The following is a 16,743-nucleotide window of genomic DNA, read 5'->3' as shown; positions in this document are numbered from 1 at the left end:
GGTTTCCAGTCATCCAAATTGTGAGGTTCTGGAAAAGTGTCCCAGGAAGAGTGGTGGTGGAAAACATTTAGGTTATTATTAGACTGTGCTTGGTAATTTTATGAAAGAGATTTTGTGATGTAGTTTCTATGATAAAGGACTTCAAATTCAATGACCCATGAGATCTTTTCTGCTCCACTGTTATTAACAGAAAATGTTATTGATAGAGCAAGACTCAGGATACAAGTTAGCTCATTTTTTCAGATCAGAATTTTCTGAAGCGCGTTGGGGATGCAGTGGTGAGCAGCTGCTCTTGTCTATAAAGTGGGTAGATGCAGGCTACATCTAAACCATGGGATCCAAGGGCAAGTCCTAAATTCTGGTTCTGAATGAGCACCCTGATGATGCCTTGACTACATGTCGGGGGGAGACATGGAAGCTCACCTCCCTTCTTGAGCCCTGCATGAGCCGTGGCTTCTGTGGGTGATGGGGCAGGGGTGCATTCATGGTGCCCTCCAAAAGGTCCCTTGGGAGCAGCTGGGGAATGATTCACAGTGTGCGTTTCAGCCAGGAAGCTCCCTTGCCCTGGCTGGTTTGGTGTGTGAGGAATGAGAAAGTACCGTTTTTGCATAGTGTCTGTTCTGTACTGCTTTTATACTTGAGGTGTTCTCATTTTTTTGAAACCCAGATATGGCATCAGTCAGATTAGCATCAGGGGGCCTGAGCAATATATACATCGGGGAAGTTAAGTTCAGTTTCCAAGTGTAAAACTTAAGATTAAAGAGAACAGCATAAGGAACAATGATGTTTGAATTTTTAAATATTAATATTGCCTAAGAGATCTTTCTTTTCATTTTACTAATTAACTGGTGTCCTGTCACTAATGTGTATATGGAAATAAAGCACATATCAAAGTAAAGATTAGGAGAATATTACCTATTTTAACATACAGTGCTGAAAGTATTAGTTTCAACTAAAACAACTACTACTCTTCTTACCTTCATTAGCTTTGTTCTTTTGACTTAGCCTAATGGTAGAATGAAGTTAGTCCATGCAAATGACATCATTCTATAATCAGACTTTTACTACTTTAAAATTAATTTCAATTAACTGTTGGAAAAAGGCTTTTTAGTGTCATCTTTAACTGAGGAAGTATTTCATTCATGCTGAACTATATATCTCAATTAGAAGAAAAACTGTTGCCAAATTAGTTGGATTGTGCGCTAGACCCAACCTGTAAAATATGAATTTGAATCCAGATTTTTAATGCTAGCAAGTGTTACAATCCTGTCTCTCTCCATACAAATTCTATTAGTTTGGGGCCTTCAAGGGAAAAAAATGCTACTCATTGTGAAAGGTATCAGAATCTGGCCCCAGTGGTCGAGCTTCCGAATTTGATCCAATGCGTTAGAAAAAGTAGGTACCATGCAAAATGCAGTGCTAGGTTTCAATATGCCAAAGGTTTGAGAGCTTTAGTGTAATGTTCGGGGTTTGAATCTAACCCTATGGGTCCATTAGTAAATGGTTTTACTTTTCAGTTTCTAGACCGTCAGTGTTGTGGTGAAGGGTAGGTGAAGGTAAAAAATGACCTGTATTAATCTAAAGCTCAAAGCCTGAAATCTGCAAGTAGGGGAGAGCAAAGATGTAGTTTTCTCCATGGTAACATGGATGTGTACGCACCTTTTCATCTGTGCAATAGAGAATGGCTTTAAATGCTTTGGAGAATCCTCCCCACTTTGGGAATATTTGGGCTTTCTTTTTGGAACAGTGGGCACAGATCAGTTGATTGAACCGTCTTCCACCATTTCTCATTGTTAACCCTTCGTAACTTCAATTCATGTTGGGGGTGTAGAAGCGTCTCCCTCTGAGTCACTCGACACTTTTTTCACAGCTGGTAGCTTATGTAGCTGAATCCTCCAAAAGTAAATACAATTTCTCTAGCTAGCTGACCTTTCCCTGAGCGAGATCACAGGAGGGACCATGCTGTTACTCTGCATCCTGAAGCTCAGTGAAATATCCTTTTCTCCTATGGGAAGACACAATCATCAACACTTCATCTTATTTTGCAAATAATTCCACCTCTTGTGTGCAACTTTCTCTGAAACTAAAGCAATTGTGGATGTGCAACTTGTCAATTTACATGGCAGAAAGCAATAAAGGCTCATTGCTAAATTTGGATGCAAAGTTTGTGTTATATATACTGTATAGTGAAACAAGCATACGGTCCTTTAAGTGCTCTTGTTTTCTTTTGTTCTATAAGGTCATGAGCCACAGTACTGCACGCTAAAGAACCGCAACAGTTTGTGTGCAAGATGTGTTTGTTACTAGTTATTTTATACTGGGTAAATGTGGTGGTGCTTTTGCAGATACTTGTAGTAATTTTATTTTTCTCTAAACCAAGGCGTCTGTAAATATAGCAGCTCACCTACATTGGGTAGATTGCCAAGAGCAAGATGATCTTCCATTCAGAGTATATGATGGCTTTTTTGCTCAAATACCCCTGCAGTCTACTGGAATGTAAGCTTGGCTGGTAGTCATGCTCATTCCCGGCAGAGGAGATGCTATCGCAAGAGCTTTGTTTCTAGCAGCATTAGTTGGCAATGCTGCCTTGTAGTCTCTTCCCTGAGGCTCAGGCTCCCTTTCATTACACCCCACCAAGTACCTTCTTGAAACTCCTGGTTGTGCTACTATTGATTCCTTGTCCTGAGTGAGAAGGAGTGAAGCCGCTGGCCGAGGGGAAGGCTGTGTTCCTGGAGTCAGGGGTCCTGAGACCAAACACCCCATCAGCACCGTCGGCTGATGACAAGAGGCCTGGCATGGATACTGCCTTGCATTATTCCTCATTTATGCCAAATCTGTTCCAAGAGATGGCTGGCTCCCCCACACTCTGGGAGCCAGCCACTTCTTGAAGAGTCGTTTCAATAAAGCCACCATCATCTCTTTCGAGGGGAATATTCCAGCTCATTGGCTTTTTGATTTGAGAATTCAGCTGTTACTTCTGGATTCTCTGCCTTGAAAGAGCGATGGGAGAGGGGCTGGTACATCATGTGTAGAGACAAAAAGGGGGCATTCATATTCTTCAGCTGTAAGTCTTTTAATAAACCACCATCGTGTGCTTTCATATTACTTTGGCGTTTTTGTCCTATTTCTGCTTCCTATGTATGTAGCTAAGTGCCAAAGCCCCAGAAAAAAATATTTCACTTATATCAAATCTGATCCTCCCATGTGCTGAACACTTATTAGCTTACAGGCATTTTTTCAATATCACCAAAAGAGATTAATGTAGAGATATTAGTCTGAGATGTTTTAGTAGCACCTATCACCATAATATCCAAGGCCCCAATAATGAAGACATTACAGGTGAAGCAGGTAGTAACTCCTTCACTTAAGCTCACCTGACACTTCCCACTGTAACTCTTTTTTCAGACCTTTTACCAAACTTTAACCGTTGTAGTTGCAATTTTCTGTTCCGCATACCCCAAGTTGATTATAATTTTTTTTGTGTGGGAGGGAGACAGGGATGATGAGGTTTCATACAAGATACTTTAGCCATTTTTCAAAATGAGGCTGGCTATAAAAGTGGTTTTTTTTCCCTATGCCAAACAGCTTACGTTCAGGCTATATAAGAAATTCAGTGCATCTATGCTTCCATAGCAGGGACACAATGTTAAATGGGGGAGGTCATTCCTGTGGCAAGGTGAGCTTTTTTATTTTGCTGTAACAGAGAGTCATATTTGTCCAACTTATGAGCCCCTAAATATTTTGTATTTCTGATCTGGGATGTGCTGGAGTGTGAAAAGAGATGCAAAGCTGTATTTTTCATGTAAAATGTTCAGTGAAATTACTTTGCTTTTTCTATGGTTGGGGGAAGTAAAATGTTTTCTCTTCCTGCTGGAAACTCTGCACCTTCGATGTCCAGAAGATAAGGTAGGTGAGAATTAGAGAGAATGTAGAATATAGAGATGTCAAATTTTTAACTTACATCACGATCGATACTTGAAATTAGTGTTTGAATATATGTGACGTAATATTTGAAAATAAGGTGTCATTTAATATTTATTGTTTAAAAATATGAAGGATTTTACATCTTTTCAAGGATGGAATATACCCCACTGAATTAGTGGTAGATCTGAAAAAAATAAAACCAAAGATGGTATTATGATGAATTACAGTTTATCAAATACCTGGGAAGAAAACGTTCAGGAGACACGGCATTCACTGCTCAACTAGGAAGATGACTGCAGCTGAATGTTTTTAGGGCTATCTGGGGAGAAAGGAAAAGGGAAGAGTAAAGGTCATCGAAAGTCCTCTTTACACTTCCTTCATTTGTAAATATGAGCAAAACTCATGAGCTGGTTGCATCGGGCTTGCCTTTGTCCCATCTGCCCCCTCACCAAAGACGAATTTATTGCATTGCATGGAGGCGCTCCTCTTGGGCATTGTGGACGTTGCTGTCCGAACAATATCATCTCTCACTGCTTCTTCTACTGCTTTCCATCTCCGTTGACAATCACATGTCCAAAAGAAAGCTCAGTGCCTTTTAGCTTCCACAGGTAGGACTGCTACTTTGTTGAGAGGTGAGCCCCCGTCAGAGGCCAGGAGCTGCTTCTTCAGTTGTTGCCTGCCATCTTCCGTGTGCAAAACGCCAGGGTTCGTGCACGGCCATCCAGCTGAAATCTGCTTAATGACTCAATCTGTGCACGTAACATTTCTGGCGTAGTTGTAAAGGCCGTCTTTGCAAACGTTCTGTATGTATTTGTTTACTTGGCACAACGCACAGCCACATGGAGACACCCAAAGTGGTTTCCAGTGGGGCTAATTGGGCCAGGTGGAGCTTTGCAGTAACGCAGCTATATTGCCCCTACTACCATGCTAGGTCTCTTAAAACCAGTTCGGTAGCTCTGCGGGGCATGGTGTTGTGCAGCACACTTAAGCCCCCGGTGTCCACAGAGTGCCTGGCTTAGCAAGAAAGGGACCTTTGAAAGACTCGTGACCTCCTGAAGGTGGTGGGGAGTGTGAGGGGTACCTCCTTCTGTCAGAAAAGTACAGTTCTCTCCTGTCAGGCTTGACTTGGCGGGGGAAGAGTGGAAATGCCGCCTGCCAAAGTCCTGTGCAGAGAGAAGCAGCTTTTGTTTCTGCTGAGCACTCCAGGAGAGGATGTCTGGTCAAAGTCATTGAGGTGGGAAGAGGGGATTTCCCTGGGGAGCTGCTTAGGCTGTCAGTGAATCTACTGGCCACCTTTGGCACGCTCTCCTCCTCCTTGGCTAGCATTAGTCGCTTTGCAGGTTGGTGCTTGCCGATCCTTTGTTAGACGCTGGGTGGCTGCTAGACCAGGGTTCATGCTGATGGAGAGCAACCTAAGTGGGACTTCAGCACATTCTGTGCAAAGGCCCTGGTTAGCACAGACAGATGTTGCAGTAGGGAGGGCTGGAAGATAATCTGCCTATTAATCTCCTGCGTGCTCTCACTGTGCTGTCTGAGGTCTGAGACAATAAGTAGACAAGATCCCCGTTTCTCATGGGGATTGCTCTCTTTTGTTATGGGAAACAGTTTTCTGGCAATCAAACGCAGCCTGATATTTTTACTTCCTCTTTTACTGCTTTATTTGCAAGAAGTGATGATTCTGTCTTTCAGAGCTGAAGGCTACAGCATCAAAGAAAGTTAGTTGTACTCTGCCAGGTTTTGCAGCCTAACAGTTAAAAGTCGGTTATAGGTTTTTTAAATAAAACAGGTACTGCTATAAGGTTGAAAACAGAAACTGATTTAGATGCATGTTCTCTCGGATAACAAACCGCTCTGTCTGTCTCTAGTACCTGAAGCTGTGACTCTCAGAAATTATGTGCACTGGAACCTTGGTGAGATAAAAGTAATGCTTCTACTGGACTCTATGTTCACAAGCCGTACTTTCAGTAGAATCATAGAATCATAGGGTTGGAAGGGACCTCTGGAGATCATCTAGTCCAACCCCCCTGCCAGAGCAGGGTCACCTACAGCAGGTTGCACAGGAACGCGTCCAGGCGGGTTTGGAATGTCTCCAGAGACGGAGACTCCACCACCTCTCTGGGCAGCCTGTTCCAGTGCTCTGCCACCCTCAAAGTAAAGAAGTTCCTCCTCATGTTTAGGTGGAACTTCCTACGCTCAAGTTTGTGCCCGTTACCTCTTGTCCTGTCGCTGGGCACCACTGAAAAGAGCCTGGCCCCATCCTCCTGACACCCACCCTCTAAGCATTTATAAGTGTTGATAAGGTCCCCCCTCAGCTGTCTTTTTTCCAGACTGAAGACACCCAAATCCCTCAGCCTTTCTTCGTAAGAGAGGTGTTCCAGTCCCCTAATCATCTTGGTAGCCCTTTGTTGCACCCTCTCCAGCAGTTCCCTGTCCCTCTTGAACCAGGGAGCCCAGAGCTGGACACAGTACTCCAGGTGCGGCCTCACCAGGGCAGAGTAGAGGGGGAGGATGACCTCCCTCGACCTGCTCGCCACACTCTTCTTGATGCACCCCAGGATGCCATTGGCCTTCTTGGCCACAAGGGCACACTGCTGGCTCAAGGTCATCCTGTTGTCCACCAGGACTCCCAGGTCTCTTTCCACCGAGCTGCTCTCTAGCAGGTCAGCCCCCAACCTGTACTGGTGCATGGGGTTATTCCTCCCCAGGTGCAGCACCCTACACTTGCCCTTATTTAATTTCATAAGGTTCCTCTCCGCCCAACTCTCCAGCCTGTCCAGGTCTCTCTGTATGGCGGCACAGCCTTCTGGTGTGTCAGTCACCCCTCCCAGTTTTGTGTCATCAGCAAACTGGCTGAGGGTGCAGTCTGTCCCCTCATCCAGGTCACTGATGAATATATTGAAGAGGACTGGACCCAGTACTGACACACACACCCCTGTAGCTTTTTTATTTCAACGTTTTTAAAACTGATTTGTTCATAATATTTTGTGTGTCTTAAGCTATTACCCCTCCCTTTAATTCCACATGCCCTCCCTTTAATTCCACATGCATTGCTCCCCTGAATATAAGAAAATGTAAAAGTCAGTGCTGTGCTATATAGAGAAGTGTTAACTGAGTGTTAATGAGCTGCCACATCGGCTCCAAGCCATCTCTGTATGCCAGCACAGTAAAACAGAATTTAAAGGCTATCAAGTCCATTTCATGGCTGCGAGTCCCGACCATGTTTTGCAATGAAGTAGATGTCCTTATTGTCTAGGTGCCAGTTAAATGCTGCCAGCTTAATGTGTGCATAGGAAAAGTTGTTTTTCTGTATCTGGAGTGATTATTTTACTGTACACACATCAGCTAGGCACTGGTCCTCATCTGGACCACATCTGCAAACTGAAGAATACTAGAAGCTTTTGGTTCAAGAGGAGATAGCAGCAAGTGCAGAGACCACTGGGTGCTTGTTGTGAAGCAGCTACAAAGCACAAGGGGAGAATGGCTGGCATGTGATTGTGGCTAACAGCCTTCAAACACATCTAAAAAGCTCTTTTAGCTCAGTGTGGCAGAAACATCTCTTCAACTAAAAGTGAGCCATGGAAATTCTGAAAACGATGATAGTGAAATTAAAAAGAAGTCCCATTTACAAGCAGTGCCCCCTCCACATTATGCTACTAACTGCCATGTTCAGAACACAGCCATTCTGCAAAGCATTATTGAAGGTAACCGTGTCCATTTTCTTGTGAATATCTTTTTCTTCACCTTTTAAATCAAAATGGGAAAGATGGTAGTAGTAACTTCGCCAGAAAGTAGAAAAATAATGCAAGGAAAGGCAGTAAAAAAAAGGAGGGCCAAACAAGTTGCTGTTCCTGGCAGCAGGAATTAGGTAGTCATTGAGCAGGATGGTAGTAATTCCCCTTGGATCTCTTTGCAATACCTCCCCTTCTTCTTTCTGAACAGTGCACAGCTAACATAGTGATAAGTATGTTTGAAGAACCTACATAGGGTAAAATTCTCTTTCACTGCATGAGTTAGAAAAAGATGAAGTCATCTCTTTGGACTCTTCCCTTTGTGGAAGACTAACCAAAATACAGACATTTGGTGAATTTGATGTACAGAGCTGTCAAATCTCAGGTTTGGTGTGGCCATCGGGTGACCATCACTCGTAACTGCATCATTGCATTGGGTGGACTGTGAGTATGTGGTAGTGCAGACATACTCAATCTACTTCCACCCATACCCATTCTGGTAGAGGGAGATCAGGTGAAGATACATGAGTCCGCTGTATCTGTGCCAGCTTCTGTCCAGAAGCGGTATTGTCTTGCTGAGACGTGAAGAATATTTGCTTGGGCACAGTGCCATGAAGCTGTACTGGTTCTCTAAGTTAGGATACAGCACATCATATATACATCATAACATCTCAGGTCTTTAGTATCTTAGAGATTGCTGTCCTATGCTCTGTTGCGCTGTGTGAATATGGCTATTCAAATACCAGGGGGAGCTGAAGGAATTTCTATTTGGACAATAAGTTGGATGGAGCAGGAGCTGAGCTGTATCACGTGTGAGCTGACTTCTCCAGCCCACTCTGACTAAGCAGACGTGGGATGTCTGCCTAGGCTCCATGCCTCTGTAAATAGCCTTTCTGGCTCTATGCCTACTTTGGTTGGCACATTTTATTCTGGAGGTAATGGGTTTTTTTTAGTTCACTTTAGGTAGCCAGCAGACAACTTGCCACTTAATACGCCTTTGGTGCTACGTCACTAGCGATAATACTATTGTACAGTTTTACTTCTCTTCAGTGAAGTAGTTAAGCTCGTATGTAACTAATGTTGAATATTTAAACTTACATATGAAGTAAGGTGCTTATTCAGACCTTGTTATAAAGCTTGTTTTTTTTCTCAGTTTCTTTCTGCATATCCAGCAAGAAAATAATCTAGATTCAAACACTTCGAGTACACTTCCATGGAAGGGAGCTTTGAAAGAAGAGTTGTCAAATCTGAGATGTAAAATTGTAGATGAATACAATTGCAGAAATTCATCTTTTCCATTGGGAATGGATAGGGTGCTTTACCAGTTTGGGTTGAGAAAACAATACTCCATTATGAAGTCTTCCCAGAAAATGAAGGGTTAATCTTCTTTTTCCCTTCTAATGAAAAAATAATTCCAGCCTGAAGAACTAGTTTTTAATTCTGTGTCGATCAGAGATTTCCTACAGAAAACAATGATTGACGATTTCTTGCATACACACTGGAGAAACTGGTATCATCTGGAGGACAGTAAATGAAATATATTTATCTGCCTTTCCACCCTTTGGGCTATGATTTTTCCTTACCGTCAAACTATAGTTCTCAAATAATTTCAGAATATAAAATAGTTAAGAGTGTGGTTCGAGAAAGTATTTAAGTACCCGTATGCATCTTATTGAAAACAGCTGATTTCAAGGATATGCTTTTCTGAATAGGGGTAGTTTTATACCTGTGCTTGGACACAGTTCTGAATGGGGGCCTCAGGCTCATTTACATAGGGCTTTCAACTTAATTAGTACAAATTCACTTAAAATATAAATTGAAAATGGATTAAGCTTTATACAAAGCTGAATTAAGACTACTTTAATTTTGAAAAGTCTTTACAGGGTTAAATGCGTTTAAACTAATCTGCTTTAAATTAAGCCTTTAGTTAATTTGGATTAATTTTCCGGAATATCTTTGTGAAGACCAGCTCAGAGTTAGGATCCAGTCCTGCAAATACTCACACAAATACTTCATATTAAAGGAATTATTCCCATGCTTAAAGTTAAGAATGTGAGTAATGTTAGGTATGCAGTAAGGTCAACACATGCTTTAAGAGCCGTACACATCTCTGCAGCATGCAGAGACTTGAGACCAACTCACATGCCTGATTATGAATGAGTTTTAACCATGATTGATCGGTTTGTCTAGCATCAGCAAAGATGATATAGTCAAATTGCTTGCTTTCTTTACCGTTTGAACACATGTGCAAATAGCTGGCGGGCACAGCGCGTTTGGTATCGTCTCCAACCTCATTCAAATTTCACCTGGAAAGCTGTACCAGAATACTTGCTGTATGTTAATTTTGTCTTTCCTTCTGATGTTATGATGTTTGTGATAACAGAACATTTTGTTTCCACATCCTTACTAATGATGAGTTTGTTTAAAATAATTTTAAACAACCCAACCTTGTGCCCACGTTGTTGATATGATTGTTATATTCTTGGCCTGTTTAATTAGTTGGATGGAAAGGATGAGGTCTGCTTCCATTCAAGTCAAATAGTCAAATGCAAAGTGTTTCTATTGAAATTGTCCCAACAGAAGGATTCTTGTGAATAATTCTTGGTCCACGGTTTGTCAGTGAGGAATTTGCTGCTGGTTAGTTTTGCTTTGAACTTTAATACCGCATTTTCATGCTTAGGCTTAAAAGGGGTATAAGTTCTACCGTCAAGTGTCCTAGGCAAGTAATTCTTTCCTAATTCCAACAGGTGACATAGGAGTTCAGTAAATTCCTTTGTTTGCTGGAGTGGGGGGAAGCTTCCTTTTCCCTCCATCAGGAACAGTAGAGGGGTTGAGGACTCATTCCCTGTGCCCATCCAAAGACCCCCATGCCTTGAAAAGGGAGAATGCGTACCTGTTCTCAGCAAAGCACCTTCCTGACTTTCAGGTTTGGGCTCATCAGTGTTCTCCACGTGTTCCTCACATTGCTGGGAAAGTGGGAAGCTCATAGCCATCTTTAGGAAGTCATCTCCCCTGCCCTCCAGGTGGCAGAGAGCTGCTGCACTAACCTCAAGGCAAGGAAGTTTGCCATCCCCTGCTTCTGTTGCTCTTGATCTTTGTGGCAAAGTGGACTGCAGCTCTCTTGCTTCAGGCCACACATCCTTGCAGTGCAAATGCTGCAAAGCAGTCTGTGCCTGCAAATAGAGATGCAGGGAGCTGTGGGAAGGACTTGGCAGGTCAGGGAAAGAGAGAGCCCTAGCACGTCCCAGCAGTGAGCTCCAGCAGGGTGGCAAGCTCTGAGCCAAACCCGGAAGGGTGACCACTGCATGGCCTCTGGCCTCACTGGGTATATCTTTGCTGCCTCTTGAAAGGGACCCTGTGCAAACTCACGTGGTCAGATTTGCCTGTTAGTGCTGAGGGTGAAGGTGGAAGCATAGCCTCCCATGTAGTGGGAGGGTGCCCTACAGTACCGTATCTCCAGGTATTGGTGTCCTGGTACCCCTTTGCACACACCCGAACAGGCTGCCTTTGGGCTGCCTACAGCGTTCTGCACATCTTCTGTGGTTCACCTGCGAAGCAGCCATGCACAAGAAGAGCCAGAGTCTGGGAGAGCACGCCGTGATTGTGGCTGCGTTTGGGGGCAGCCACCAAGGGCTACAGTCCTACAGTGCCCAGGGAGGGGAGAGGGACAGGTCAGGCCTTTCAGACTGATGGCTGTGGTTTCCTGCAGGTTCTGACAGTGATGCTGTCTCAGTTTGCATTCAGCTTATGGGTTTTAGGTTGTCCTCGCAATGAAAAAGCTAGAAGCACAATTAAAAGCTAAACAGAGATGCCAGAGCACAGTTGCATAGGAACAATTTTCACAACTATGGGACTGCAGGAGATATATATATATGCATATATATATGTATATAACACTCGTTATAGTGAAATTGTAGCTAGCTGTAGTCTGAGTTAAGCTGTCTGGAGTATTTAAAGTCCTGTTCTGGCTGACAAATGCAGTGCAACAGTGGCTCTCCATCACTTGATGCACTTGATGTGCTGCACAGGAGGGACTCTCGCTGGAGGCTGCCGTCCCTTGTACTTGTTTGGGTAGTTCTTTGCTTTTCTGCCTGCAGTTTTAGTGACTTTAACACAGCGTGGACTATACAGATGTCAGATGCAGAGAAACCCACGCAGGGCAGCCAGGAACAAAGGGGAGCAGGGAGAAGGAAAAGTCATTGCCATCTCTTTGAGGTAAAAGAGAGGTGGATCTGTGGTACCTTGCTGTCTGGTAAGAGACAAAATTTGGCTCTGGTTGATCTTCATTGTATGGCTGCCAGTGCTGCAGCCACTGTAACGGGAAAAGTCGTGCCTTGGCTCCCACAGCAAAGAGGCAGGCCTGCTCCTGATTCAGTGAAGCTCAGTATTTTCGCTGTGGGGTGAGAAAGGGAATGAGGAGAGCAAAAGGCAGTTTGCTGCAGCATGTCTCATATGTGGCCTAAGTATTGAGAACCAGCATTGCCAGCCTCTCCTGTAACTGCTTACAGCCGCAGAGGCAAACAACCCCAGCTATTACTTCTAATACCTGACAGATCACAGACCTACCCACATTTGCGCAAGGTTCATAGTAATTTTATAGGCAGATGTTGGCAGGAAAGGTATTATGGGGTGTTTCAGTTTATGCTTTCTCAACAAAAACACACATAGGTATTTGTATATGTAGTTATGATGCTGACTGATAAACAGCGCGCATTGTTTCAAAGTGAAGGTTTTCGGGGTATGTAACAAAATCTGAAGGTCCTCTTTGAGAGTCTGTATTGATAAACCACTTAGTGCTGAAAAAATATGGAGTGATATCCCACTTACAGGTGACAGTAAGGAGATTGTAATGTTTCTGAATTTCTAGAGCCTACCATATTCCCACCCCACAACCTTGTAGGCCATATGTATTTAACTTGGCTTACTTAAATGGAATTACACAAGGCTACAATTTGCCACATTACTTCCTTTAAAAAGCCTGAAATGCTCACACGCTTATTTTTTTCCTCTCTAAGTGAGAAACAGTTTTACTCTTGTGGATTTTGAAGGCCTTTTATGAAATTGATGATATAGGAGGAAAGATTAGTTTTATAAAGCCAGGGTCCCTTGTGTTGCTCTGGTTTTGATTACTCTGTGTGCTTTGAGACAGACTTCATGGTGAGTGACTCGTTTAAATGCTACTTAGTTTTTAATATTTCATTTGTTGCCTTTAGAGAAAGTGAGATGTCCATAGGAACTACCATTAACATCCTTTATTGTGTTCCCGAAGGTTGCCTTCTATAAGAGAGACTATTGATTGTGACTCTTTGAAGGAGAATTGGCCAAAAATAATCCTTCTTGACAGGATTTCTTCTTGGGATAGGATCTGAGAGGGGGCAGTTTAACGAGAATAGCAAACACAGTTACAAACAAAACAGAATTTATTTCAATCTCATGAAGGAATTTTGTGGATTTTGCTGGTTATAATAATACATCACCTTGCTCTGCAAAGCCTGCTTCCTGCTGCATGGCAGTAGAGGAAAAGCTGCTTTTTTTCATACCAGGAGCCTTTTACATCAGCAAACAGACAATATTACATTCCTTAAGAATTGGTGTTTCAGTGGGTTGATGCAGGAATGAGGGAAATTAGAGTTCTGTGTCAAAGGACAAGGTAAACTTTTGTGAATCACAAATAGTGGTGGATTTGCAGAATTTGACTATGAAGCAGAGGCACGATATTCAGAGCACTATATTCCTTTTCCTGTGTCACTATGTGTTCTGCACTGGAGATTGTCTTCAGGGATCTATTTGATATAGACAAGAGTTCTTCCTTCAAAAACACACACTAAAAATAGTGGCAGGTACGAGAGGGTTGTTTTTTTCTTTGAAGGACACAGAGGACTGCCAGAATGGTGAACAAAGCCAAATCCCTTGAGACAGAAGGAGACACGGCTTCCTAATTTCTTAACACGATGTGCGTTTCTGAAACAGTGAAATCAGGAGAAGCTGTGGAATTAAAACTCTGACCTCTTGTTCCAAGAGGCAGCTGGTCCTGAGCTAGGTTAGCACTGTTATAATGATTTCCCTAGGCTTATAAATACTACCGCAGATCTCAGCCTCCCTCCCTCCCCCCTTTTCAAATACCTGCAATAGACAGTACAGGAAAAGTGCTGCAAGTCACAAGCAATTTTGAGACTTTTGTGACACCCACAGGGAGGAAGAGAGGAGGAAATCCAGGGAAATGCGGAGGTGTAGTTTCCTCAAGCTCAGTTTCTGTACCTTCTGTGAGAATTGAACACTGTTGTGAAGAGAGGAAGGGACATCTCGAAATGTCAGTCCTGAGCCCCGGACAGGGTTCAGTCTCTGCCTTTGGCTCCATGCTCCTGTATATAGGTGGACTTGGGCAGCACTGGAGCTGGGCTGCGGGAACAACTGTTTTCCCAGAGCAGATCACAAAAGGGTGGTAATAACACTGGCAAGCCATTGATTATAGGCTCTGAGCTTCAGAGTTTGCAAGGATTATCCTCCCAGTGCAAAAGACTCTGAGTGAAAAAGCTGTGCCGTGTGGGCTCCTCACATTGTCCTTCCCGTGCAAGGATCAGTTTCCAGGAGTTCCCTCAACAGTACAGACAAATCCATAATTCAGAGAGCTTGAGAGATAAGACGTGTGGCATCTTCTTCATAAACCAGTATTTATTACTGGGACCGTATACCATTAATTTAGTTTATTGTAGTCGTACCTATTGCAGACTCTGATAAAGCAGGTTTTTTGATTAAAAAGTATTTTTCTGGGCACGTGTGTTTTAGTCAAGAAACCGTCCAGTGAACATCGCTGAGTAGTTTCCATAAAAATGGGTCATTCCCACAGATCTAGTAAGTGCAGAGATTTCTAAACCCAGGCCCACAGACAGAGGTTTTTTAAGGTAAATTTTTGCCTCTCAAGTTTGGTTAATGTTTACTCTCCCTTTGCATCTGAGCACAATGGGGCAAAGCAGATGCTGTGCGCGTATCTGAGCACTTTTTATCCTAAGCACGCCAAAGAGAAAAAAATCACTGATGCTAAAAAAAATAATTAATTGCTCACTTCCAGCAAAGGCTTCAGCATGCCATCATGCCTCCATTCTTGCTCGGGAAGTACTTGCTTCACCTGCTCTCACACAATCAATTTTTAAGTTACATTCCATGATATCTTGGATCTTATTTCTTTCTGATTCTTTGCTATTTCCCCCACTCATTCCTTCAGTAACTCACCAGGCTTTCGCTCAAAAGTCATTTTGTTTATTTTGGATAAATAACATTCAACTATTCTGCCCCTAAAGGTCTGTCCCATTTGACCTTTTTTCTCTCTATGACAGCTTCCTTCTTCCCAGTTTTTAATCCCTGAATACTGTGGAAAAATCTGTTGCAAAGAGAAAAAGGAAGAGTGTGTTCACCAAATCTGGGCTGGGGTGGGCAGGATGCAAGGGTCTCACATTGTAGCAGCAGAGTCTTCCTCCCAGCCCCATGGTAAGAGGGCAGAATTGACAGTACTATGGTAGATTACTTAGGGAAGTAGGTCTTAAAGAGAGAATAAACAAACATGTCAGAAATGTTTGTAATTTTGCCTCCTGGTCCAAGTGTAGAGCTCTTGTGGTCTTTTCCTCAGCCCTATTTTCTGTAAATCTGTAATTCATCCAGAAATTCTTCTCGGCTTCTTCTCACCTGCTGTAACTTCTTTTTTCCTAGCTTTTCCTCAATACCTTGTCGACTGTTCAGTATATGTTTGTGGCATAATGACTGTATCTGTATAGTCATATGGATTCATTAGAAATCCTTGTACAGCACTAATACTTCCAATACAAAGCATTTATATCTGTGAGTAGTAAATCTTTGATCAAGAGAACGACAAGATATGTTAGAGAAAGAAGAAAGTCTGTCTTTTCTGGAGATATTTCTGTTTTTTTATAAAATATTTGAGACTTTCCATCACTGGCAATAAAATTCTAAGCTACTTGTCTGTTAAAAAAGCATTTTAAAAAGACCAAATTAACAAAATCCTTTTTTACGTTACAGTAGCAGAGCCAATCCCTTTACATACACTTTTCTTTAAATTAAGTTATTTCTTTAACATTTCTCATATTCTGGAGTCTTTCCCTAAAGCTACTTCAGAGTGTTTATGATAAAAATAATACTGGAATTATACTGAAGTATCAGAGGAGCAAGTAGTGAATATTTTATATGCATATGTGCAATTTCTAAATTGTTACATGTACATTGTATGACTATTATATGACAATATGGTATGACGACGTATTATATTGTATAGCCATTGTTAAGTGTTTTACATTTTGCAATGTTATTTTATTACATTTACAGAAGATTTGTGTAAAGATGGTAATACCTTTTTGATCCTTGGATTTTCATCCTCTTTGTGCATCATACATTGTGCAAACCCTACTTGTCTCTGTTGTCATTTATACTTGGTATAAATATAATCCTTACTTCACTGAAAATAAGAATTTTTGCTCAAATTTATTCAGATGTTTAAAATCTGCTTTCACTTGGACTCAGGATGAAAACTGAACTGAAATTAATTTCTCCTCTCAAAAAGTTGGGATATTCCTGGTCTGAAATGCTTGGTTTGCACTTGGTGAAGGAAGAGGACCTGTTGCCACTTAATTCCCTGTGACATTAATCTCCGTCTGTCTGGCAAGCTGTGGTCCCCCATGGGACATGTATCAGGTATCAGATGCTCAAATTCTCTGTTAACCGCTTGGCTCTTGGCGGGACAGTCTGTACCTCCTTGCAGTGCTGTGGTGGCTGATGCAGTGCAAAATCAATGTCACATCTCACGTTACGCTGTGGAAGGTGTGGCCTGGCCAGCCTGTTAACAGCATGATGTGTGCTGGCCCAGCTGGGTCAGGGAACCATTCTAGTTTAAAAATTACCTCTTTTTTTGTTGCATTGGTTGTTTGTAACTCGCACCAGTTCTTCAGTCTGGTTCACAGAATGGCCCCGTGTTCTGGCACAAAGAGTAGCACGGTGTAGGAACAAGCAGCAAGGCGCAGGGGCTGCCCTCATTGTCACTGAGGCTGAAGGAAATGGTCATCAAACTATGACAAGGTGTCGTGGC

The sequence above is a fragment of the Chroicocephalus ridibundus genome, chromosome 1, assembly GCF_963924245.1.
Source record: "Chroicocephalus ridibundus chromosome 1, bChrRid1.1, whole genome shotgun sequence".
NCBI classification, from domain to species: Eukaryota; Metazoa; Chordata; class Aves; order Charadriiformes; family Laridae; genus Chroicocephalus; species Chroicocephalus ridibundus.
The sequence above is the reverse complement of the archived record's forward strand: the minus strand, read 5'-3'. Positions refer to the sequence as shown.